The 25,720-nt window shown below is 41.0% G+C and overlaps 1 protein-coding gene across 1 annotated transcript in view; it reads right to left on the bottom strand.

Moving 5' to 3' along the window:
- LOC101344790 (zinc finger protein 420) overlaps window positions 1-25,720 on the bottom strand; it is a 347,019-nt gene that overhangs the window by 66,139 nt on the left and 255,160 nt on the right. The gene's annotated exons all lie outside the window — the stretch shown is intronic.

Below are 25,720 nucleotides of genomic sequence, written 5' to 3'. Positions count from 1 at the left end.
CTCTCTTTTATATCTCAAGAGATTGCCTCAGGACACAATCCAATCTTGTAGATTGAGTCCTGCCTTACTAACACAACTGCCACCCATCCTCCTTCATTAACCTCATAGAGGCAGGATTTACAACATATAGGAAAGTCACACAATACCAGGATTCATGGCCCAGCCAAATTGATACACACATTTCTGGGGGGACATAATTCAATCCATGACAACTTGTTTCCATAGAACACGCCATCCTATCCACTTGATTGTTAAAATCCTTCTCTGCTGAGGTCACCCTTTCGTGAGCATTCACATGAGACACAAATATCTTCATTTATTTGGCCCATTCAGAGAGATCTATCCACATACCCCTTCCCCATACCTCCTTGTCTCCAATTTTCCAATCTATCTTCCTTCCAAGTCCCTAATCATGCAGCCAAACCATTGGCCACAGCCCATGAATCAGTATACAGTCACACATCTGGCCATTTCTCCTTCCGAGCAAAGTAAACAACCATGTGCACTGCTCAAAGTACTGCCTATTAGGAGGATTTCCCTTCTCCATTATCCTTCAGGGAGGTCCCAGAAAGGGGTTATAGTGCTGCAGCTGTCCACTTGCCAGTGGTGCCTGCATATCACGCCAAACCATCTGTAAACCAGGCATGAGTTTTCTCTTCCTCAGTTAACTGGTCATAAGGAACGCCCCATGAGGCCATAGGTGCAGACTGGGAGATGGAAGGTAATGGGAGAGTGGAGACCATGGGCATCTGGGCCATCTCCTCAAGCAACTTAATTGTGCCTTCAGGCCCTGCTCAGGCCTGATCTCATACATACCACTTCTGTTTAAGATGGACTGCTGCTGTGCACGTCTGACTTTATGGCTCTGTGGGTCAGACAACACCCAGTTCATGATGGGCACCTCAGCTTCATGGTGACTTTGTGGCCCGTGGTTAAGTGTTCAGTCTCTACTAAGGCCCAGTAATAAGCCAAAGGCTGTTTCTCAAAAGGAGAGTAGTTATCTGTGGAGGAAGACAGGGCTTTGCTCCAAATTCCTAAGAGTCTGCACTATGATTCGTCTATAGGAACCTGCCAAAAACACCAACCAGCATCTCTATTCGCCACTGACACTTCAAACACCATTGGATCAGCCAGATCATATGGCCCAAGTGGCAGAGCCGCTTGCATGGCAGGTGAAACTTGCAGAGATTTTCTTATTCTGGGCCTCACTGAAAACGAGCACCTTTTAAAAATCACTTGATAAATAGGCTGGAATACCACACCCAGAAGAGGAATATGTTGCCTCCAAAAGCCAAAAGACACCCACTAGGCTTTGTGCCTCCTTTTTAGTTGTGGGACAGGCCAGCTACAATAACTTATCCCTCACTTTAGAAGGTATATCTGAACGTGCCCCACGCTACTATTGCTGTTGTTTTAGGTACAATTGAGTCAGTTCCAACTCATAGCAATCTATGTACAACAGAACAAAACACTGCCTGGTCATGTGACATCCTCACAAAATTATGCTTGAGTCTATTGTTGCATCCACTGTGTCAATCCACCTCGTCGAGGGTCTTCCTCTTTTTCGCTGACCTTTTACTGTGTCAATCCACCTCGTTGAGGGTCTTCCTCTTTTTTGCTGACCTTTTACTTTACTAAGCATGAAGTTCTTCTCCAGGGACTGGTTCCTCCTGATAAACTGTCCAAATAATGTGAGACAAAGTCTCACTACCATTGCTTCTAAGAATCATTCTGGCTGTACTTCTTCCAAGACAGATTTATTCATTCTTTTGGCAATCCACAGTATATTCAATATTCTACACCAGCATCATAATTCAAAGGTGTCATTTCTTTTTCAGTCTTTCTTATTCAATGTCCAGCCTTGGGTGCATAAGAGGTGATCAAAAACACTATGGCTTAGGTCAGGTGCACCGTAGTCCTTAGAGTAACATCTTTCTTTTTTCCTCTTTTTAACACTTTAAAGAGGTCTTTTCAGCAGATTTGCCCAATGCAGTGTGTCGTTTGATCTCTTGACTGCTGCCTCTATAGGCGTTGATTGTGTATGCAAGTAAAATGAAATCCTTGACAACTTCAGTCTTTTCTCCGTTTGTCATGATGTTGCTTATTGGTCCAGTTGTGAGGATTTTTGTATTCCTTATATTGAGATGCGATCCATAGTGAAGGCTGTAGTATTTGATCTTCATCAGTAAGTGCTTCACGTCCTTTTTACTTTCAGCAAGCAAGCTTGTGTTATCTGCATAATGCAGATTGTTAATGAATCTTCCTCAAAACCTGATGCCCCATTCTTCTTCATATAGTCCAGCTTCTCAGATTATTTGCTCCTCATATAGATTGAATAAATATGGTGAAAGGATGCAACCCTGACACACACTTTTCCTGACTTTAAACCACGCACTATTCCCTTGTTCTGTTCAAATGACGGCCTGGTCTAAGTGCATGTTCCTCGCGAGCACAATAAAGTGTTCTGGAATTCCCATTCTTCGCAATGTTATCCATAATTTATTATGATCCACACATTGGAATGTGTTTGCATAGTCAATAAAACACAGGTAAACACCTTTCTGATATTCTCTGCTTTCATCTAGGATCCATCTGATATGAGCAATGATATCCCTCGTTCCACATCCTCTTCTGAATCTGGCTAGGGTTTCTGGCAGTTCCTTGTTGATGTACTGCTGCAACTGCTTTTGAATGATCTTCAGCAAAATTTTACTTGTGTGTGGTATTAATTATATTGTATGATAATTTCCAAATTCTGTTGGATCACCTTTCTTTGGAATAGGCATAAATATGGGTCTCTTCCAGTTGGATGGCCAGGTAGCTGTCTTTCAAATTTCTTGGTATAGATGAGTGAGCACTTCCAGCCCTGCATCTGTTTGTTGAAACATCTCAATTGGTATTCTGTCAATTCCTGGAGACTTGTTGTACGCCAATGTCTTCAGTGCAGCTTGGACTTCTTCCTTCAATACTATCCGTTTTCGATCATATGCTACCTCCTGAAATGGTTGAATGTCGACCAATTCTTTCTGTTACAGTGACTCTGTGTATTCCTTCCATTCCTTCTTTTGATGCTTCCTGCGTCGTTCAGTATTCTGTACATAGAATCCTTCAATACTGCAACTCGAGGCTTGAATTTTTTCTTCAGTTCTTTCAGCCTGAGAAATGCTGAGCATGTTCTTTCCTTTTGGTTTTCTAATACCAGGTCTTTGCACATGTCATTATAATACTTTGCTTTGTCTTCTCCAGCTGCCCTTGAAATCGTCTGTTCAACTCTTTTACTTCATCATTTCTTCTGTTCACTTTAGCTACTTGATGTTCAACAGCAACTTTCAGAGTCTTCTGACATCGATTTTGGTCTTTTCCTTCTTTCGTGTCTTTTTAATGACCTCTTGCTTTCTTGTGTATGATATCCTTGATGTCATTCCATAACTCTTCTGGTCTTTGGTCATTAGTGTCCAATGCATCAAATCTATTCTTGAGATAGTATCTAAATTCAGGTGGGATACACTCAAGATTGTACTTTGGCTCTGGTGGACTTGTTCTAATTTTCTTCAACTTCAACTTGAACTTGCATATAAGCAATTGATGGTCTTTTCCGCAGTGAGCCTCTGGCCTTGTTTTGACTGACGATATGGAGCTTTTCCATAGTCTCTTTCCAGAGATGTAGTCGGTTTGATTCCTGTATATTCCATCAGGTGAGGTCCAAATGCATAGTCGCTGTTAATGTTGGTTTAAAAAGTTATTTGCAGTGAAGAAGTCTTTGGTCTTGCAAAATTCTATCATGCAATCTCTGGCATTGTTTCTATCACCAAGGCCATATTTTCCAACCACCAATCCTTCTTCTTTGTTTTCAACTTTTGCATTCCAATCACCAGTAATTATCAGTGTATCTTGAGAGCATGTTTGATCAATTTTAAACCGCAGAAGTTGATAAAACTGTTCAATTTCCTCATCTTTGGCCTTAGTGGTGGGTGCATAAATTTGAATAATAATCGTATTAACTTGTCTTCCTTTTAGGCATGTGGATATTTTCCTATCACTGACAGCGTTGTACTTCAGGATACATCTTGAAATGTCCTTTTTGATGATGAATGCAACACCATGCCTCTTCAATTTATTATTCCTGGCATAGTAAACCATATGATTGTCTGATTCAAAACGGCCAAATCCAGTCCATTTCAGCTCACTAATGCCTAGGATATTGAAGTTTATGTGTTCTATTTCATTTTTGACGATTTCCAATGTTCCTAGTTTCATACTTCATACATTCCAGGTTCCGATTATTAATGGATGTTTGCAGCTGTTTTTTCTCATTTTGAGAATCAGCAAATGAAGGTCCCGAAAGCTTGACTCCGTCCACATCATTAAGGTCAACTGTACTTTGAGGAGGCAGGTCTTCCCCAGTCGTATTTCGAGTGCCTTCCAACCTCAGAGGCTCATCTTCTGGCACTATGTCAGATAAAGTTCTGCTGCTATTCATAAGGTTTTCACTGGCTAATTCTTTTCAGTAGACAGCCAGTCCTTCTTCCTAGTCTATCTTAGTTTAGAAGCTCAGCTGAAAACTGTCCGCCATGGGTGACCCTTCTGTTATTTGAATACCGGTGTCATAGCTTCCAACATCACAGGGACATGCAAGCCACCACAGTATGACAAGCCGACAAACGCATGGGGGACGTATATAGCAGGGTTGAACAAATACATAGATAAATTGTAGATAATGGGGGTCAATTTTCTCGTCTTCAGATAAAGATTTTATAATTGGCAAGGGGGGAAGGCTAGAATGAAAATTACCAAAGATAAAGAGGGACACTACATAATGATAAAAAGATGAATTCAACCAGAAGACATAACCATCCAGACTATGCATACACCTAACAAGTTAAAATCACAAGGATATAGAAGTCAGCAAGCATGCAGAAGACCTGAACGAAACCGTCAAGCAACTTGATCTAATTGACATTCATTGAACATTCCACTCAACAACAGCAGAAGACACATCATTTTCAAGTGCTCATTAAACATTCAGCAAGGTAGACTGTATCTTAGGTTATAATACAAAACTCAAGAACAGGTAATGAGTTAAAAAAAAAGTGATGTATTCTTACAATGAAATACTACATAGCAACAAAGAACAAATGCAACAACATAGATAAAATCTCAGTTATGTTGAGTAGATGAAGTCAGACACAACAGCCTTCATATAGCATGATTCTGATAATATGAAGTCCAAGAACAGGCAAAACATGTCTGGCGATAACCGAACACTGGTTACTTCTAGGGAGAATATCAACTGGGAAAAGTGTATGAAGGATTCTTCTGGGTGCTTGGAAAGTTCCCTAACTTAATGTCAGAGGTGGTTATATGAGTGTCAAATGAAAAACAAATCCAGACTTTGATATGGAGAAACTATTCAGAAACAAAAAAGGGAAAAATCTATTGCAATAGGGAAAGCTTTCTGAACATTAGATCGGCAAGCATATTAAATCATTTTTTTTTACAGATGCTGAGACTAAACAAAGGTAGAAAAACCAGGTGCGGGGAAGTGGGATGAAAGGGTGATATCACTGGAAAGAGGGTACTATGTTGGCTTAGGTTGTTGAGGGTAGGCCAAAGTTCAGGAACTTGGGGGAAGAGGAGAAGTTAATCAAACTTTAGTTAAAAAGCATGTTATTTCTGACTGATCAGCGGGGGCAAGCAATTCAGTTAGTCATTTGTGAGGCAAGGAATGGGAATTTGGAGGGTCTGTTTCTGGTATTAATATAGGTAAACAAGGGGCCATGTGAGAGCCTTATCTAAGTCATATGGGCAAAAGGTGGTGGCAAAGGTCAGTTGTTTAAGGCATTGTGGTCAGCCAAGTCCCAGAAAAAAAGCTGAAGAGGGGAGTGTTTTCCACCTTCTTTATGTATTCAGTACTTCTTCAGGCTTGGGGATAAGCGGAGTTCAGGGGCCTGTAGGAAAGACAGAAGCCTAACCAAAGATTGGTCAAGACAAACCTGAGGGTAAGAAATGAACAATTTTGAATATTTGATCAATATATTAAAACAACCCAGTTGCCATCCAGTCCATTCTGACTCGTGTCAGAGTAGAACTGTGCTCCATAAGGTCATCAGTGGCTGGTTTTTCAGAAGTAGATCACCAAGCCTTTCTTCACAGGTGCTTCTGGGGGAGTCAAACCTCCCTCCAACTTTTCAGTTGATCAATGTGCATACATAAAAATTCATCGTGTTGTATACTTAGGATTAATTCACTTGAGGCACTTTATTATATGTGTTATATATGAGAAAAAAGTAAAAACTGTTCACAGTTGCCGTTTTCAAAAGCACTGCACCTTTCACATACTATTCCTCACAAGGACTGGTATCCATCTGTCTGTCACCCATCTCCACCGTCCTCACTTCTTCACTCCACCTCTTTAAGAGATCAGACTGGGTTTGCTCAATTCATGCTCTGCTCCTAGGTAAATATAGGCAATATGCAAGGGAAGACAAACCATGAAATATAAGCCAGCACTTCAGATTTCAAGGATTCTAGAGATGGGCACTATCTAGCAGCAGCAAAAAAAACCAAAAAACAAAAAATCATTTCTCCAAAGAATATGGTAAAAAACTAAATAAATAAAAAATCCAAGTGACCAAATATCCAAATATGCATCTACTTTCTCTGCTCCTCAAAGAGATTGGATAAAAGCCTACTGAAATGCACATTTGAGGTTATAGACTCGTTTAAGAAATCCTAAGGCTGTTCTCTATAGAGGAAATGAAGCCCAAAGGGAAGTCACTGAACTCTAAGGCACTGAGTGGAGCCCTTGTCAGCGCTGGGACACCTCCCACCAGTGCGAGAGCCAGCAGCCAGGATACGTGTCACTTCAGTGTGCATCTTAGGTGGGTTTTCATCTTGATCAGTCCAGGCCCAGTACTAGGTGCAGCCCACGGGTCAGGGAGGGCTGGACAGTTGTCAGAGGGTGTCATGGATTGAACTGTGTCCCCCAAAAAATGTGTGTAGCAACTTGGCTAGGTCATGATTCCCAGTATTGTAGGATTGTGTAATCTATGTGATTTCCTTATGTGTTGTAAACTCTATCACTATGATGACATTATATGTGATCTCCTTATATGTTGTAAATTCTATCACTGTGATGAGGTTATGCTGATAAGGTTTACAAGGTTAGATAGTGTCTTAATCCAATCTCTTTTGAGACATAAAAGAGAAAAGCGAGCAGAGACACATGGGAACCTCATACCACCAAGAAAGCAGTGCCTGGAGCGGAGCGCGTCCTTTGGACCTGAGGTTCCTTCGCAGAGAAGCTCCCAGACCAAAGGAAAATTGATGACACGGACCTTCCTCCAGAGCCGACGGAGAAAGCATTCCCCTGGAGCTGACACCCTGAATTTGGACTTGTAGCCTACTGGACTGTGAGAGAGTAAACTTCTCTTTGCTAAATCCATCCACTTGTGGTATTTCTGTTAGAGCAGCACTAGATGACTAAGACAAGAGGGCCTTGCCCCACTTGGCCCACTATCACCGAGGCCGCAGCTGCTTGCTAAGTGCCTGGGCAGTGGTGGCTGGGTAGGTGGAGTGGGCCTAGGTCTGTTGGTGCTTTAACAGGTAAAATCGTGTTTATGCCTCACTATGCAGAAGTGTGATTTCCAGAATCAGCTTCACTTGGGAGTTTATGAGAAATGCAAAGTCATGGGACTCATCGGAGCCCTGGTTAGTTAGCCTGTGTCTAAATGCCCTGCTCCAACCTCCTCCAGTCTGTATCTCACATGCTCCCCTTTGTTTTCTGTGCTTCATCAAAAAACCAAAAAACCAAACCGGTTGCAGTCAAGTCGATTCCGACTCATAGTGACCCTATATGACAGAATGGAACTGCCCCATAGAGTTCCCAAGGAGCGCCTGGTGCATTCAAACTGCCTACTTTTTTTTTGGTTAGCAGCGGTAGCACTTAACCACTACACCACCAGAGTTTCCATGGTTCATCAAGGTAGGACTTTTGTTAAATATTACTGATCATACAAAGCAAGATTATGATGAGGAATATATCCCCCCCACGCCACCCACTTTAATGGTTATAGGTATTTAAGACAGATGAAGAATTTAGAAACATGAGTTGGAACTACTAGATTCATTAAAAAAAAATCATTGCCATGGAGTGAATTCCGACTTATGGTGACCCTGCCACATCTTTCTCCTGCAGACTGCCACATTTTTCTTCCACAGAGGAGCTAGGTGGTGGGTTCCAACTACCAACCTTTTGGTTAGCAGCAGAGCTGCTTCACCACTGCATCACCAGGGCTCCTTCTTGTGAGGAATATTTCCCCCCTGAAGATTATAGCCTAGAAAGTCTTATGGGGAAGTTCTACTCTGTACTATAGTGTCGCTATGAAGGGGAATCGACTAGGTGGCACACAATTATAATGTGTGTAAGTCTTTAAGATAGCTGTAGAATTAACCATGAATTGGACTAGTACGTGCATTTAGGACCATAGTCATTCCTACTTCAGAAGGAAGATTTTAGTAAGAGGCATATTTGAAGGAATTTGACTGTGAGGTAGAAATTTCCTTGATGAGTGTGTGAGAAACAATTATATGGCCAATTCATTTTCATGAGATGTAAAATGTGATGTGGCTGAACAAGTTTAATATAGATGAGTGGGATTTATAGAGATCTTACACAATGTTTTCTCAGATCTGAAGTATTGGCTGAGCCAGATCTGTCCCACGTTGGATGCTGGTGAGTCAACCATGGTTTTTGCTAAGAGCAAGCCACACTTCTTAATAGTGTGAACACTTCTTGGAGCAGAAACTGAGTATGTTCCAAGTGTCACAACAGTAAATATTGGAAATGAGGGCAAAATGGAAGGCATATGTTATGGAACTAATCAAAATATTTAAACAAATCCTAGAGTGTCAGTCACATCACAGCATTGCAGAGATGCCTTATCCTTTATAACAATTATTTTATGAAGTTCTCATGTTAAGGTAAATGTGAAATGTGTACCTATGAGAAAGTTATGATTTATAGGAAATAATTTTAAAGATCAAGAAGTAAAATTTACATTTAATGAGTATTTTACACAACAAAGGATAGGAAAAATATGTAAGTGCTAAAGAGTCAAGCAGCAACTGCATATACCATTTCAAAAAAGTGTCTTGTTTGAGAAATCGTTGCTAATTCCAATATCATTAACATAATTTCTCTTTAATATTTAGAATTCTACTTTATGGAATTTTTGTTGTAAAAATAGTCCTGTTATTTTTTATATTAATAAGTGGTTGATCCAAAACCATTTATTTAAAAGTCCATTCTTTCCCCACTACAGTTCCTCAAATGTGATTTTATTTCTCTAGATTAGCACTGCCTAGGATTGGCATTAAATCTTTGATATGCCCACATACCTCCCCACATCCCTATGACATTTTAATTTTCTTCCTTTTGCCCACATACTGTCAGACCTAGAATCTAAGTTTCTTGTTGCTACACTTGAACAAATAGAGATATTCATAGTCATTATCATCATCATTATTATGATAACTATGGGGAGAAAATAAATGTTCTTATATTTTAAATTGTGAAAATATTGCATATTTTTAAAATTTCAAAAATGCCTACAGGAAAAATGATCACTAAATACCAGTTGTAATCTCAAAATTTGTAGAAAAGTGTATCTTTTATTTGTTTCCCTCTCTTCCCTAGAAGTAGATATGAAAGTACCCCCTTTTTGGACTAGGTTTGCCCCCAAGGACTCTTGACTTAGGGTTTAGTCACTTCGTGTTAAACACAACATTTAAAACTACTGAATTTTCCTAGTCCGGAATCTAAGAGTTGCACCTCAGATAATTCCACAGTATCAACTTCCAGTGCCAATTAAGGTTGACATTAACCTTATCATGTTAATACAACAAAAGGGACCTGAATGTTACCTTTGTTTTGGTCAGGAGCTATGGCTGCCAATCAAAAGATTGACAGTTCGAATCCACCAGCTGCTCCTTAGAAACCCTATGGGGCAGTTCTGCTCTGTCCTGTATGGTCACTATGTGTCGAAGTCGACTTGATGGCAATGGGTTTTTTTTGGGGGGGGAGAAGGGTATTTCCCTTTGTGACAGGCTTCTAGGAAGCAAAAACCTACTCTGCATTGTGGTGATGGCAGTTTTAGACCCTTTCTGTTGTGTTGGTCACTTAGGGTTCTGTTGAGTCCACTAGAGCTGTGGTGTCCACTACCCAGATGTGGCTATTTCAGTTAAAATTAATTAAAATGAAAAGAAAAAAAAAACAACAACGGTTCTTTAGTTACACTAGTCACATTTCTTCTTGGATTATAATTCTAATTCGAGAAGCTGGACTATATGAAGAAGAACGGGGCATCAGGGTTGGAGGAAGACATATTAACAACCTGCAATATGGACATGACACACCTTGCTTACTGAAAGTGAAGAGGACTTGAAGCACTTACTGATGAAGATCAAAGACCACAGCCTTCACTATGGATTACACCTCAACATAAAGAAACATAAAGAAAACAAAAATCCTCACAACTGGACCACTAAGCAACATCATGATAAACAGAGAAAGGATTGAAGTTGTCAAGGATTACATTTTATTTGGATCCACAATCAACACCCATGGAAGCAGCAGTCAAGAAATCAAAAGACACATTGCATTGGGCAAATCTGCTGCAAAAGACCTCTTTAAAGTGTTAAAAAGCAAAGATGTCACGTTGAAAACCAAAGTGCTCCTGACCCAAGCCGTGGTGTTTTCAATAGCCTCATATGCATGCGAATAAGGAAGACTGAAGAATTAATGCCTTTGAATTATGGTGTTGGCAAAGAATATTGAATATACCATGGACTGCCAAAAGAACGAAGAAGTACAACCAGAATGCTCCTTAGAAGCAAGGATTGCGAGACTTCATCTCACATACTTCAGACATGTTATCAGGAGGCGTTAGTCTCTGGAGAAGGACATCATGCTTGGTAAAGTAGAAGGTCAGCAAAAAAGAGGAAGACCATCAGCGAGATGATAGATTGACACAGTGGCTGCAACAATGGCTTCAAGCATAAAAACGATTGTGAGGATGGCACAGGACCGGGCAGTGTTTTGTTCTGTTGTACATAGGGCCGCTATGAGTGGGAACCAACTTGACAGCACCTAACAAAAACAACATCTTTCTGATCCACAACCATCCTCCATGTCTAAACCACCTGATAAACCCATTGCCATCGAGTCGATTCTGACTCATAGTGACCATACAGGACAGAGTAGAACTACCCCATAGAGTTTCCAAGGAGCAGCTGGTGGATTTGAACTGCTGACATTTTGGTTAGCAGCCAAGCTCTCAACCACAGCTAACAACAAAAGCAACAGTTGTATAAAGGCCATGTGAGAGAGAGAACGTTTACACTGATGCCAAGAAATAAAAGAGTAGGACTCAGTTATGTGGGGAAGGAATAGAAAGAAATAGGAACGGAGGCAGGAGACAGCTTTTAAGAGAAAATGATTTTATGATTGATTGAGTGATTGATTATAAGGTTGAAAAGAAAGTGTTCAAGAACCCCCCGAGATTTCTGGAAAGTTTGAGGACTGGAGGTACCATGGGCTTAGGTTAGGGGGGAGTCTAAGAGGAAGAAAGATATATAATTGTAAAATCAACAGATCACGTATTAAAATGATACAAATGAAATGAAAATTAATAAAACAAAAACAAAGCACAGCAGAAGTGTTTTAACTGCACATAATAATCAACAAAGCATGATGGATTTATTGACCAAGCTTGAAAAATATGTTCTCCTTGAAAATTCATCCATGTTGATATCAAATATAAATGTCTGTGTTGATTTACAGGGAGCAAGGTTAACTAGGTAAATGACAACATCATTCTTAGGCTCTTGACACGCTAGAGGAAATTAAGTTCAAGTTTTCCTTCCTGACCAGAACTGGTATGACTATATTCTTTCATCTGTGATCTTGCTGCCAGAAGGAAGAGGCCTATGTATTTGTGTGAAGAATACAGGCGTGTGCTCTAGAAGCCTGTTCTACCTTAAACACAAATACCCTCAAGGTGGAGTATTGCCTTGAGCCTGAGAGGAAGCCCTGCCCAAGGAAACAGCTGAAGGCTAAGAACCTGTCACTCCCTCCTTACTCAACACGGTATCTTCCCCATTCTTCTTCCATTTTAGGTCCCAAATGTAGCACAGGAAGAGTTAGTCCAGTCTGGGCCAGTGGAGACCTAGGGCATCCATCCTGCACATCTGTGCATCACAAGTAAGGATTTCAACTTCTCTGGCTGTGTGGACCACACATTGTACATCTGGCTCCAGACTATGCCTTCTGACCCTGATTCCACTCCTATCCCTCTTACCTTAAGTGGCTTTTTGGGCCACTTAATGTCTTGGGACATTCACTTAGACTTCCAGAAGCTGGAGCCAAGAATGGTGAGTACTAAAGAGAAGTGGGTTATTCTTAGCAGAGGTGAGGTATGACTTTGTGGGGGTCCAGTTGTGTGCTCTAAACCCTATGTTTCCTCTATGAGGAAAAAGATTACAGGGGTTCCAAATGACTGAGCCCTAAGGGGCATCTTAATGTCCTACTGCACAGTCACTGGACCCTTTCTCTACACAAACGTAATCTTTCAAGCCTTGGATGCTTGGAATCAACTTCCATATATGACTTTTCAGAGTTCACATTATGAGGGTGTTAACATATCCACCTTGCATCTTGGTGCTCTGTGTTAGTGACAGAATCTCCTGATGGGAACCTGAAGATGGAGCAGCTCTGGCTGAGGAGGCTGAGCCCCAGGACCTCCAAAGCCATCCTTGTTCCATAACTGCAAACAGTTTTCTTGGCTTCTGTCATGGATTGAATTGTGTCCCCCCAAAATATCTGTCAATTTGGCTAGGTCATCATTCCCAGTATTGTATGGTTGTCTGCCATTTTGTCATCTGATGTGGTTTCCCTATGTGTTGTAAATCGTATCACTATGATGTAATGAGATGGAATAGTGGCAGTTATATTGATGAGAACTACAAGATTAGATAGTGTCTTAAGCCAATCTCTTTTGAGATATAAAAGAGAGAAGCAGGCAGAGAGACATGCGGACCTCATACCACCAAGAAAAAAACAGCGCCAGGAACAGAGCGCATCCTTTAGACCTGAGGTTCCTGCGCTGAGATGCTCCCAGACCAAGGGAAGACTGATGACAAGCACCTTCTTCCAGAGCTGACAGAAATAGAAAGCCTTTGGACTTCTAGCCTGCTGGACTGTGAGAGAATAAACTTCACTTTTTTAAAGCCATCCACTTGTGGTATTTCTATTACAGAAGCACTAGATAACTAAGACAGCTTCCCCCAGGAACTGCAGGCGTTTCTGTGTTGTTCTAAAACTACTCTCACATTGTGTTGTGGGTTGAAAAAAAGGATAGAGAGTTAGGGAAGAACCTTGACTCTGTTTGTGGGGTGCTGGGTGGGGCTGGGCACTCTCATGACCTCATTACCTCATGAGGCAGGAGAGTGAATCCAGCTGGATCATGTCTGGGGTCTCCAGACTCATCCTTTTTTTCAGTGGGAAATGGTTTCGCCTTGAGAAGATTTGAATGGAAAGTACAAAGAGTTTCCACTTACTCTTACTTCCATATCTCCCCTTCCACAGTTTGACCTATTATTCACATCTTACATTAGTGTGGTATACTTCTTACAACTGACGGACTGATATTGAATGAAATTCCTGGTCCTGCACCATTCTCATAATCATTGGTGTGTTTGAGCCCATTGTTGCAGTTACTGTGTCAATTCATCTCTTTAAGTGTTTTCCTTGTTTTTGCTTCCTGTTGTTAGGTGCCGTCGAGTCCGTTCCGTCTCATAGCAACCCCCTGTAAAACAGAAGGAAACACTGCCTGGTCCTTCACCATCCTCCCAATCGTTGTTATGCTTGAGCCCATTGTTGCAGCCACTGTGCCCATCCACCTTGTTGAGGGTCTTCCTCTTTTTTGCTGACCCTCTACTTTACCAAGCATGATGTCTTTCTCCAGGGACTGAACCCTCCTGACAACATGTCCAAAGTATGTGAGACGAAGTCTCGCCATCCTTGCTCCTAAGGAGCATTCTGGTCGTACTTCTTCCAAACCAGATTTGTTTGTTCTTTTGGCAGTCCATGGTATATTCAATATTCTTCACCAAGGCCATATTTCAAAGGCATCAATTCTTCTTTGGTCTTTCTTATTCATTGCCCAGCTTTCACACGCACACGAGGCGATTGAAAACATCATGGCTTGGGTCAGGCGCACCTTAGTCCTTAAAGTGACATCTTTGCTTTTTAACACTTTAAAGGGGTCTTTTACCGCAGATTTGCTGAATGCAATGAGTCTGTTGCTTCCATAGGCATTGATTGTGGATCCTAGTAAAATGAAATCCTCAACAACTTCAATATTTTCTCCGTTTATCATGAAGTTGTTTATTGGTCCAGTTTTGAGGATTTTTGTTTTCTTTATGTTGAGGTGTAATCCATACTAAAGGCTGTACTCTTTGATCTTCATAATCATATATTACAGTTGCTCAGTAATGGAATATTTATCATTAATATATTGTAGTAATTAATGTTAGGGTTTTTGATGGCTTTAAAATATGTAACCTGACCCACTGCAATGGAGGAGATTTTTGAATTTTGGCTCTAGATGAAAGTTAGAGATGGCCTTGGCTATTCAATTCACCCCCTGCTCTAACAAGAGGAGCCTTCGAATTGTACAGCTGCTGTACTGTTGAGTCACATTTTAGCATCAGATTTACAGTGTAGCAGTCTTTTCTCTATTCATTGTATATGGAAGCCAATGAGTTGATGCTATTTCACAGAGGCCAGCCCTTAGAGGATCCTGCTGTCCGGGTGATTCTGGTGGTCACAGTTCAGGTATTCAGGCCTGTGTGCCTATCAGGGGCTACAAATATGAGAAAATTTTGGAGTGGAGCCTCTAGAGAACTGGTATGTAAATCTCTGTTTCAGGATTCACAGGCAAATTAACAACTAAAACTTCAATTAACTTACTTCCAAAATAAGAATCTTAATCTGTTCTTCATGATCATCTAAGAACAGAACATGTTCTTTTGACTCTTGTGGAGATAGGGCTTTTTGACATATTATATGTCATAGGGCAAATGTGTGGCTTACAAAGTTTGCTGCCTCAGCATCCATTAATTCCTCATAATAGCCTTTTCACTCCATTTGTGACATGGCCGTTTCTATCTTGTCACATAGTCTCTCAAAAATTGTAGTCTCTAACTAGCCCTCCCAGCATGCCGCATATGGTTTTCTGTGATAGAGACCCCATTGCTATTTTATAACCCAATCTCTCAACGGCCAGCCCCTCTTGACCATGTTCCATAAGATCCCTGGTGATAAAAGTTCATCTCTTTTCCTGTGCTAGTGTACTAGAAACTTTTAGACTGACAAATGAGACTACAGTGTGTGCTAACCCCAAGGCCCCATCCTGCTTGCCATACATAAGCCCTGTCCTATGGTTCCAACTTGTTGCCTTGTCCCCAGCTGCAACCCCCTGGGTGCCCCTGTATCAAGGTGTGCTGTACTTCCCTCTCTGGGACTTATGAGTGCTAAATTCTATTTTCTAGCCTTCCTGCCTGAGTCTCCCTTTCCCATGCCACACCTGACAGACCACCCACAACACCCACGGGCCCCCCTTTGGGTCAGATCTATAGCCTTGTAACCTTAGGGTCTGTTTGTATGGGTATCTGCATGTATGGTTGTTGAGGGGAATAATTACTAATAATTGGTGTGCAGCAGCATCCAGGCTTGTAAGACTAGCAATTATGGGGAGGTCTGGATTCTCAGGTTTCCTGTGTCTTACTTGAGGTCTGCCTAATGTCTTAATACCCTTGTCTGCCTCCATGGAAGGGACAAAGAGAATGATAGTGCAACTGCTGAATGACTGAAAAATAAGTGACAGACAAGTAAAAATTCATAATATTCCAAAAGAATATTCTCCTTCTTGCAGGTGGTTCTATCACTTCCTGTTGACCTAGAGTTCTTCAAGAAAATATGATCAGCTCAGGGTGTGGGTTGCCAGTTTGTTTCTATGGGCCTTTGGGCCTCTCATGGCTAGTGAGGGGCAAAGAGAAACTGTCAGTCCCTCAGTGCTCCACAATTGATATCTCATCCCACTTTCACCCTGTGCTTCATGTTTTGTTGAGGGTTCTGGTGGGTTTTATAAACCAAAAAAACCAAACTCATTGCTGTCAAGTCTATTCCAGCTCATAGCAACCCTATAGGACAGAGTAGAAATGCTGCATATGGTTTCCAATGAGCGGTTTGTGGATTCGAACTGACAACCTTTTGGTTAGCACTGAACTCTTAACCACTATGCCACCAGGGCTCAAATTGGTTTTGTTTTTGTTTTCACAAAGAAGTGATGATCTGGAAATAAGTCTTTCATTTATAGAGCATTTATCTCATTTCTGTTACGTGCTGAGGCTGTTCTGGACCATAAAGACAGAGAGGAATAAGACTGCAACCGGCCACAAACTGTGGAGAGATAAGATCAGAGTGTTAGAAGTATTGCTAAATCTATGATACAGGATGCAGTCAGTGAGGAAATGAATGTAGGCAGTGAAGGGAAGAGGCTGATGGCTAAACGCTGGAGTAATTTGGTAGAACACAGAACCGTGTGTCAGGTTCCTATGCATTCTCTTTTCCCCAGGATTGTCATACTTACCCACACTTTTGCACAATTTGGGAATATGGTACTGTCTTAGCATTTAGTGCTGCTATAACAGAAATATCACAAGTGGATAGCTTCAACAAAGAGAAATTTTTCCTTTCCCAGTCTAGTAGGTTACAAGTCCAAATTCAGGGCATCAGCTCCAGGGGAAGTCTTTCTCTGTAAGCTCTGGAGGAAGGTCCTTGTCATCATTCTTCTCTTGGACTAGGAGCTTCTCCACACAAGAACCCCAGGTCCAAAGGACACGCTCTGCTCCTGGTGCTGCTTTCTTGGTGGTATGAGGTTCCCATGTCTCTTCTCTCTTCTCTCTTTTATATCTCAAAAGAGATTAGCTTAAGACACTAATCTTGTAGATCCTATCAATATAACTGCAAATAATCCATCTTATTACATCATTATGATAGAATATACAACACATAGGGAAATCACATCAGATGACAAAAGGTAGACAATCATACAATACTGGGAATCATGACCTAACCAAGTTGACACATATTTTGGTGGGACACAATTCAATCCATGACAGGTACCTTGCTGAAAGAATTTGTGGGATATTGTAGGACTCAGTGGTCTTTGAGGATGTGGCCATGGACTTTACCTAGGACAAGTGGATTTTGTCAGATCTCACTCAGAGGAAAATCTACAGAAATGTGATGATGGAAACCTTCAGAAACCTGGCCTCAGTAGGTAAGTATGGGATTATTATTTTTTTATGTGCTCTTTTGATGAAAAAATGTATCATATTCATCGACCTTGTTCCAGGATTTGGGTTGAGAAATGGGAATACATTGGCAAACAAGACAAACATGGTCACAGCCCTCACTAAATGTAGATTCTAGTGGCTTCCCCATTACCGTAAAAATCTATGTATTAAACTGACTTTTAAATTTCTCTCGTGGTTAGAAGCCTTGAGGCTCTTCAAGTGTTCCAAGTGTGAGCATTGGCTTCAGGGGTCACTTTGGGGCACAGAGAGATTTGTGGTTTAGGACCTTGGTAGAGTTCTATTGTGTATATTAAAAATTTGTCATGATTATTTTGCTGCAAATAAACTCATACCTGCCTATCTCCAGAAACTTTGGCAACCAAAGTGTTAGCTCAATGTCAAGGAAATGTTTGTTGTGTTGCACTGTCTGCACTCATGATCTGCCTTTCCCTATGAGCACCATGTCAGCCATACCCATTTGTTCTCCCAGAGAAACAAGGTAAGACCTGAGGAGCGTAGAGATGGGATTTATCCAGAGCTACTGGGTCAGGGAGCCAAAGAAGGCAGTAATCCTTTAAAGGACCAGCTCTGCTTGAAGGAAATTACATTTGAATAAATCAATTAGAAAAAGTCTCTTTTGGTCTGAGGAGGCCAAACTTCCACAGATACCTGAGCTTACTATTTTGATTTTTCATCAATCCTCTCATACCTTTTGTGTTAGGGAAAGACTTTCCCCATTTTCTTTTTAAGTTTACATATATAATTTGTCCAATACCTTTCTACTTTGCTCTCCTAATTATAGCTTATTTATATCACTATCACCCTCAATCGTCATGTAATTATTTTAGTAAATTGCTTACGCTTTCGACCATTACTAAAGTCCTGAAACAATCAAATGCCTTGGTTTTTCTTTGCTCACAGATGCCTGGTTCCTCAGAAATTTCCTTACCTTTCTTTTTGTTTCATATTGTGAAACTCCACTTAAAATCATTGGGTCAGTTTCTTGAAGGGATAATAATGGAGAAAAGTTATTCAGTGAACATATAATAGTGTGATTAATGAAGAATGACTCCTGGTCCTCCATGTTAGGAGAAATCTGCAAATTCCATGTTATTGAAGATGAGCACAACAATGGAGGGAGACATGTGAGGTGAGTGTCATTCACACGAGAGGTTGTAGTGCCTCAGAAGAAGCTGTAGTCCCGCAGAAGAGAATCTTAAGATGTCATGCCATCTATATATATGTATATATATAGAGAGAGTGTGTGCTCTAAAATTGTGTATTTACAAAATTTTCTTAATATAATATTTTCATAAATGCAAGTGAAGTAATGAGTATTCGAAACATCACTTTATGCAGTTATCTATCTGAAAGCCCCGTATTTCAAAAACACTGTGACAGTAAAGGTAGTGCCCTCTGCCAGATGATTCAACCTATGCAAAATGAGACAACTTCGGACAGAAAACATACACATTCTCTCTGTACGGTAATTGTAAAATGATAACAAATTTAATCCTAACAGCATACTGCCTATTTCTAACAGAAATCATGCAGTAGAGAGCCTCCATGAAAGTAATGAAGGTAATCAATGTAGAAAAACCTTTAGCACAATTCCAAATCTTACTGTGCTCCAATGAACTGCTACTAAAGTAAAATTTTCTGAATATCGTGAGTGTGTAAAAGCCTACACGGATCATTCATCACTTAGCATCACATCAGATCTTACACTTGGTACAAACTCCATCAGTGTAAGGAATGTGGAGAAGCTTGTAGGTGTTCCTCTTATCTAAGCACTTCTACGAGAACTTTTACTGGAAAGAAACCCTATCAATGTAAAGAATGTGGGAAAGACTTTTGTTATCACTCATCCTTTTAGACACATGGGAGAGGCCGTAAGTGTGAATGCAAAGAATGCAGGGAAACTTTACTCATCCCTCATCCTTCACTTTACATAGAAAAGTTCATAGCGGAGATAAGCATTATAAATGTAAGGAATGTGGGAAAGCTTTTCATCATTCCTATTCCCTCATCCTACATAAAAGAACTCACACTGGAGAGAGGCCTTATGAATGGGAGGAGTGTGGAAAAGCCTTTAGTTATTCCTCATCCCTCACTAAACATATTAGAACTCACACTGTAGAGAAGCCTTATAAATGTAAGGAATTTGGGAAAGCCTTCACTCAGTGGTCAGGCCTTATTGAACATGCACAAGTTCATAGTGATGAGAAGCCCTGTGAATGTAAAGAATGTAGGCAAGCCCTTCGTTATTCCTCAAACCTAACAAACCATAGAAGAACTCACAATGGAGAGAAGGTTTATGAATGTAAGGAATATGGGAATGCCTTTATTTAATCCTCACCCCTCACAACACATATAAAAATATACAGCAGAGAAAGGCCTTATGAATGTCGAGAATGTAGAAAAGCCTTTAGTAAGTCCTCAAATCTCACCAACCATATAAGAATTCACAGTGGTGAGAGGCCTTATGAATGTAAGGAATGTGGGAAAGCCTTTGCTCTTTCTTCTTACCTCACAGAACACAAAAGACATTAGAGTGGAGAGAGGCCTTATGAACATAAGGAATGTGAAAAAGTCTTTAGTCATTCATCATCTCTCACTACACATAGAAGAACTCACAGTGGAGAGAGGCCTTATGAGTGTAAGGAATGTGGGAAAGCCTGTATTTGGTCCTCAGCCCTCATTACACATAGAAGAACTTGCAGCAGAATCAGACCTCACAACTGTAAGGAATGTTGAAAGTCTTCATTTGTCCCTCAGGCTTTTGAAGACATGTGAGAAGGTACACCACAGGAAAACAATATACATGTTTAAGTAACGTTGGAGAGCTTTCAGTCATTCTTCCTTTGTCAAAAACCTAACAGAAGACACATGGGTGAGAAACTATATAAGTGTAAGGAATGTGATGTGGGAAAGTTTTTGTTTCTCCCCCCATAATTTCCAAGCTGTGAGGATTTACACACATGGGAAATCTAAACTAATTACCTCTAATGAACATTTGAGAAGTCCCACTGGAAGAAAACCATGTAAATGTAAACGACGAGGGAACATCTACGAATCTTTTTCACTTCTTAGGCAACATGTGAGACTTTACACAGTGGAGAGATCAAATGAATGTAAAAGACAAGGGGAAGCCTTCAGTGGCCCTACTCCCTTAGGATGCCTATGAAACCTCACACAGTGGAGATACTTTGTGACTTTATGCAATGTGAGAAAGCCTGTGGTCTAACATCATTTCTTTTTTTGTGCACAATGAAATTCACACCAGGGAGAAATATTATCAAAGTTAGAAGTAGGAATTTACCAGTGCCTTATCCCCATGTGCATTAATTTCCACTTTTTATTTTCTGGTATAAATTTGAGGTGATAAGTATCTCTCTATGTAGTCTTTCAGTTCGAGCAAATAAATTTGGATAAGTACGAAAACTGCATTTCGGTTCACTAATATAAAAGTGTCTTCATTACAAAATCTCATCAATCCATGTACATATTGAAATGTTTTCTTCTTATCAACTATATTCTTAAAATTTTAGTATTTTTTCAAAATATAAAGCAGTATATTTTCTTTGTAGAAAACTTAATTTTAACAGAAAGAAAAGTATAAAGAAAACCCCCAAATCACTCAGAATCCCACCACTTTTGTTATTTCAGCTATTTCCTTTCAGCCTTGTTTGTATACAATGTTATGTTTTTAACAGAATCAGGATTGTACTGGATGTGTAGTGTTGTAGTGAACATTTTTTGCATTACTTCTCTCATTTGTCCTCTACAACTATTATTATGATCCCTCATTTACTGAGGAGGAAACTGCACAGAAAATTCTAACCTAAATTCCCAGCATCCCCTAGACATGCCCTTTCTCAGATGGTGCTGTGGGAAGCAAGATTTGCCTGAAAGGAGGACTCATCTTTGGGGCCCAAAGGGACCGTGGGCCAACACAAACCTATACCCTGACCTAGCAGCAGTGGAGCTTCTGCCCTGCACAGGCACAGAGCCTCTGCTCAGGTACAGACTTCTGGTTTTGGTAATTCTGAGGGTCCAAGAGAGTGTGCAAGGTAAGGAGATGAGGTTGCAATTGCTGGGCTGCGTTGGAAGGTGGCTGCTGCTCCATTTGGAAAATGCACATCTGCTGCAGATCCTGGATGACAGTCCAGCCAGAGTTGCTGTAGTAGCGGGCATCAGATAAGGGGCTCTTCAGGCCCGGAAGTTTATCCAGGGTCACTCTATGCCTCATACTGAGCTCAACATGCCTTGGTGACTCTTCATGTAAGGGGCTTAGGAAATAGTGGCCCTGGTAAGCAGAAGCCCTCAAATTAGGCCTCCCCATGACCCAGCAATTCCCCTTCTAGGATCATCCTATGGAAATCCCTGACCACCATGATGGTGCCTGTTGATAGTAGTGATACTGGATACCATGGGAGTCAGTGTCCTTCAGGAAGGAAGTTGTTAGATACTAATGCCTGGTCACACGTTAGAATATTGTGCTGCCAATAAATAATTTTTTTTTCAGAAAAGTTTGGTCCACAGGAGAGGCAATCATACCATAATTCTGTGAGAAAGGCAGAGTATAAAATAGTGTGTAAATGATGGTGACATTTTGCAAAATATTTACATAAAACTGCTTTAAACTTTATAAAGACTGACAAACCAGCTTGTAGAGACTGTCTATCCTACAACATTAACAGGAATTCCCCCCTGAAAGTGAGATTATGAGTGATTTCTTATTGTTTAAATTTAAAAACTAATTCACTTTTGGAATATTCAGTTGTATGAATTTTCACAAATGCATCACGTCATGTACTTAGTTGCTGTTAGGTGCCATCGAGTTGGTTCTGACTCATAGAGACCCTGTGTACAACAGAACGAAATGCTGTCGGAGCCTGTGCCATCCTCACAATAGTTGCTATGTTTGAGCCCATCGTTACAGCCACTGTGTCAATCCATCTCCTTGAGGATCTTCCTCTTTTTCACTGACCCTCTACTTTACCAAGCATGATGTGCTTCTCCAGGCACTGGTCCCTCCTGATAACATGTCCAAAGTACAGGAAACAAAGTTTCGCCATCCTTGTTTCTAAGGGGAATTCTGGCTGTACTTCTTCCAAGTCAGATTTGTTCCTTCTTCTGGCAGTCCATTCAATATTCTTTGCCAACACTAGAATTCAAAGGCGTCAATTCTTCTTCGGTCTTCCTTATTTATTGTCCCACTTTCGCATGTATATGAGGCAATTGAAAATACCATGGCTTAGGTCAGGTGCACCTTAGTCCTCAAAGCGACGTCTTTGCTTTTTAACACTTTAAAGAGGTCTTTTGCAGCAATTTGCCCAATGCAATGTGTCTTTTGATTTCTTGACTGCTGCTTGCATGGGTGTTGATTGTGGATCCAAGTAAAATGAACTCCTTGACAACTTCAATATTTTCTCCATTTATCATGATGTTGCTTATTGATCCAGCTGTGAGGATTTTTGTTTTCTTTATGTTGGGGTGTAATCCATACTGAAGGCTGTAGTCTTTGATCTTCATCAATAAGTGCTTCAAGTCCTCTTCACTTTATGCAAGCAAGGTTGTGTCATCTGCATATCACAGGTTGTTAATGAGTCTTCTACCAATCCTGATGCCCTGTTTTTCTTCATATAGTCCGGCTTCTTGGATTATTTGCTCAGCATACAAATTGAATAAGTATGGCGAAAGGATACAACCCTGATGCACACTTTTCCTTATTTTAAACCATGCAGTAACCCCTTATTCTGTGGAACGACTGCCTCTTGGTCTATGTACATGTTCCTCATGAGTACAATTAAGTGTTCTGGAATTCCCAATCTTTGCAAGGTTATCCATAATTTGTTATGATCCACACAATGAAATGCCTTTGCATAGTCAATAAAACACAGGTAAACATCTTTCTGTTACCGCAGGTAAACATTTTTCTGGTAGGTACATTTGTGGTACCTAGTACAATGAAAGTACAGTCAGTACCTCTCTTCCCTCCAATAAACTCCCTAGTGCTGCCTCTTTTTCTTCAAACCTCCCCCTCACCATGATTCCTTGGCAACCATCCCTACACATATCATGTAGCATGTAGCTTTTTTATTCTGGCTCCTTTAATTTGGCATAACGCATTTGAGATTTATCTGTGCTGATGAATGTATTGAGAGTCTTTTCCTTTTTACTGCTGTGTAGTACTCCATTGTGTAGAATACCACAGTTGGTGTATTTATAAGTTGAAGGATATTTGAGTTGTTTCCAGTTTTATGAATAAAACTGACGTGAATATTCATGCACAGGCTTTCATGTGAACATAAAAATGGGGATTGTTATGTCATATGGCAAGCATATGTAGATATATGTTTAACTTAAGTAGCCCTGGTGACACAGTGGTTAAGTGCTCAGTTAATAACCAAAAGGTTGGTGGTTTAAACCCACCAGCTGCTCTGTGGGAGAAAGTTGTGGCAGTCTGCTTCCATAAAGATTTACAGCCTTAGAAATCCTATGGGGCAGTTCTACTCTGTCCTATCGGGTTGCTATGAGTCAGAATACACTCATCAGCAATAGGGTTCTGCCAGACCTCCAAGGAAGGAAGGGGGCTGGAAAGTGAGTTCAGTCATGTGACCAGTGATTCAATCAATCACCCTAGGGAATTAAATCCCAATAAAAAATCAAAGGAGCTTGCTGGTCCATGATAGACATCCGTGCAGACCTAGCTCCTGGTGGTTAGAGCAAAAAAAACTGCATTTGTGGTGTCAGAAGATATTTAGAGTTGGCATTGGAAGCAGACAGTTACACAGACAGACACTTTATGCCCCTGATGGGTGAGAGATCAAGTTGGGTGCCAAGAACTAAGCCTTGGTGTTGCTAGGGACTGCTCTGTCACTCACAGAAAACCAACATGAGATGAAGCCATGCTTTTACCATTGTCCTGGTTATCAACTTCTCTGCTGCAAACACTATTTTTACTTGCTCTGTGATAATGGAGCTGGGCCTTTAGTTCTCTTTTGTCAGTTACCAGTGTATGTAGGACAATGAAAGTCACTGGAGGAAGAAGGGGCAGCCCTTTCTGGCTTCAGTGTGATCACTTGCCAGGCTTCTGGAGAGGGCACTTCCCCTACCACGTTGCTTCCTGCTGGTTCTACAATGCTGGGCTCCTGCAGGGCACAGCACCTGGAAACTGCAAGCTTTCTCCAGCTCTGTTTGAGCAGTGGTGGCACAGCCTGGAACCCCACACGTTTGGACCTGTGGCCTTATCCAGATTGCTAAATCCCAAACTCTCTGAAAAGGAAATATGGGACTGCCCGACAGTGAGCTGTTCACCTGAATTTCCTCCCCTGAAGCCAGTAGCAAGCAGAAGTGTGCTAGATTCCTCCATAAAGAAGGTTCTCCTAATCCGAGCAGCAACTGGAATTATCACATGCCATTGGTGGGGATACAAAATGTTATAACCCCTTGGAAAAACAGATGGCAGTTTCTTATGAACTTAAACATGTTGTTGCACGCCGTCGAGTAGATTCCGACTCATAGTTATCCTATAGGACAGAGTAGAATTGCCCGCATAGGGTTTCCAAGGCTATAGTCTTTAAGAGAAACAGCGGTGGCATAGTGGTTAAGAGCAGTGGCTGCTAACCAAAAGGTTAGCAGTTAGAATCCACTTGCCACTCGTTGGAAACCCTGTGGGGCGGTTCCACTCTGTCCTATAGGGTTGCTATGAGGTGGAATTGACTCGACAGCAATGGGTTTTAATCTTTGTGGAAGCAGACTGGTGAGTTTGAACCGCCAACCTTTTGGTAGAAGGCAAGTGCCATCAGGTCAAGTGGAGGTCTGGCTAATAGGTCTTCTGAGCCTCACACCCTGAGTGGTCCCTTTAAGATATGCTATAAGGTGTGTTCAGAGCCCTGGTGGTTAGTGGTTAAGAGCTACAGCTGCTAACCAAAGGGCGACAGCTGGAATCCACCAGCTGCTCCTTGGAAACCCTATGCGGAAGTTCTACGCTGTCGTATAGGGTCACTATCAACTCGACAGCAACGGGTTTTTTGGTTTTTTATAAGGTGTGTTCTGGAGTCCTCCATGAACATCAGAGGTATTCCAGTCATTCGGGAGATTTCAAGGGTTTAGAGGTTATCTCCCCGGAATCAAGGACAAAGACCTAATTTGTTGTGTAATTTACTACATAGGGCTGTTTTTCTCTTTCCTTTTCCTAAGGTGAAAAATATTGCCTTCTATGTATCAGACAAGGAGCCCTGGTGGTGCAATAATTAAGTAAGTGCTCAACTGCTAACTGAAAGGTTGGCGG

This window comes from Trichechus manatus, unplaced genomic scaffold (genome assembly GCF_000243295.1).
Source record: "Trichechus manatus latirostris isolate Lorelei unplaced genomic scaffold, TriManLat1.0 scaffold00057, whole genome shotgun sequence".
NCBI classification, from domain to species: domain Eukaryota; kingdom Metazoa; phylum Chordata; class Mammalia; order Sirenia; family Trichechidae; genus Trichechus; species Trichechus manatus.
The sequence above is the reverse complement of the archived record's forward strand: the minus strand, read 5'-3'. Positions and strand labels throughout refer to the sequence as shown.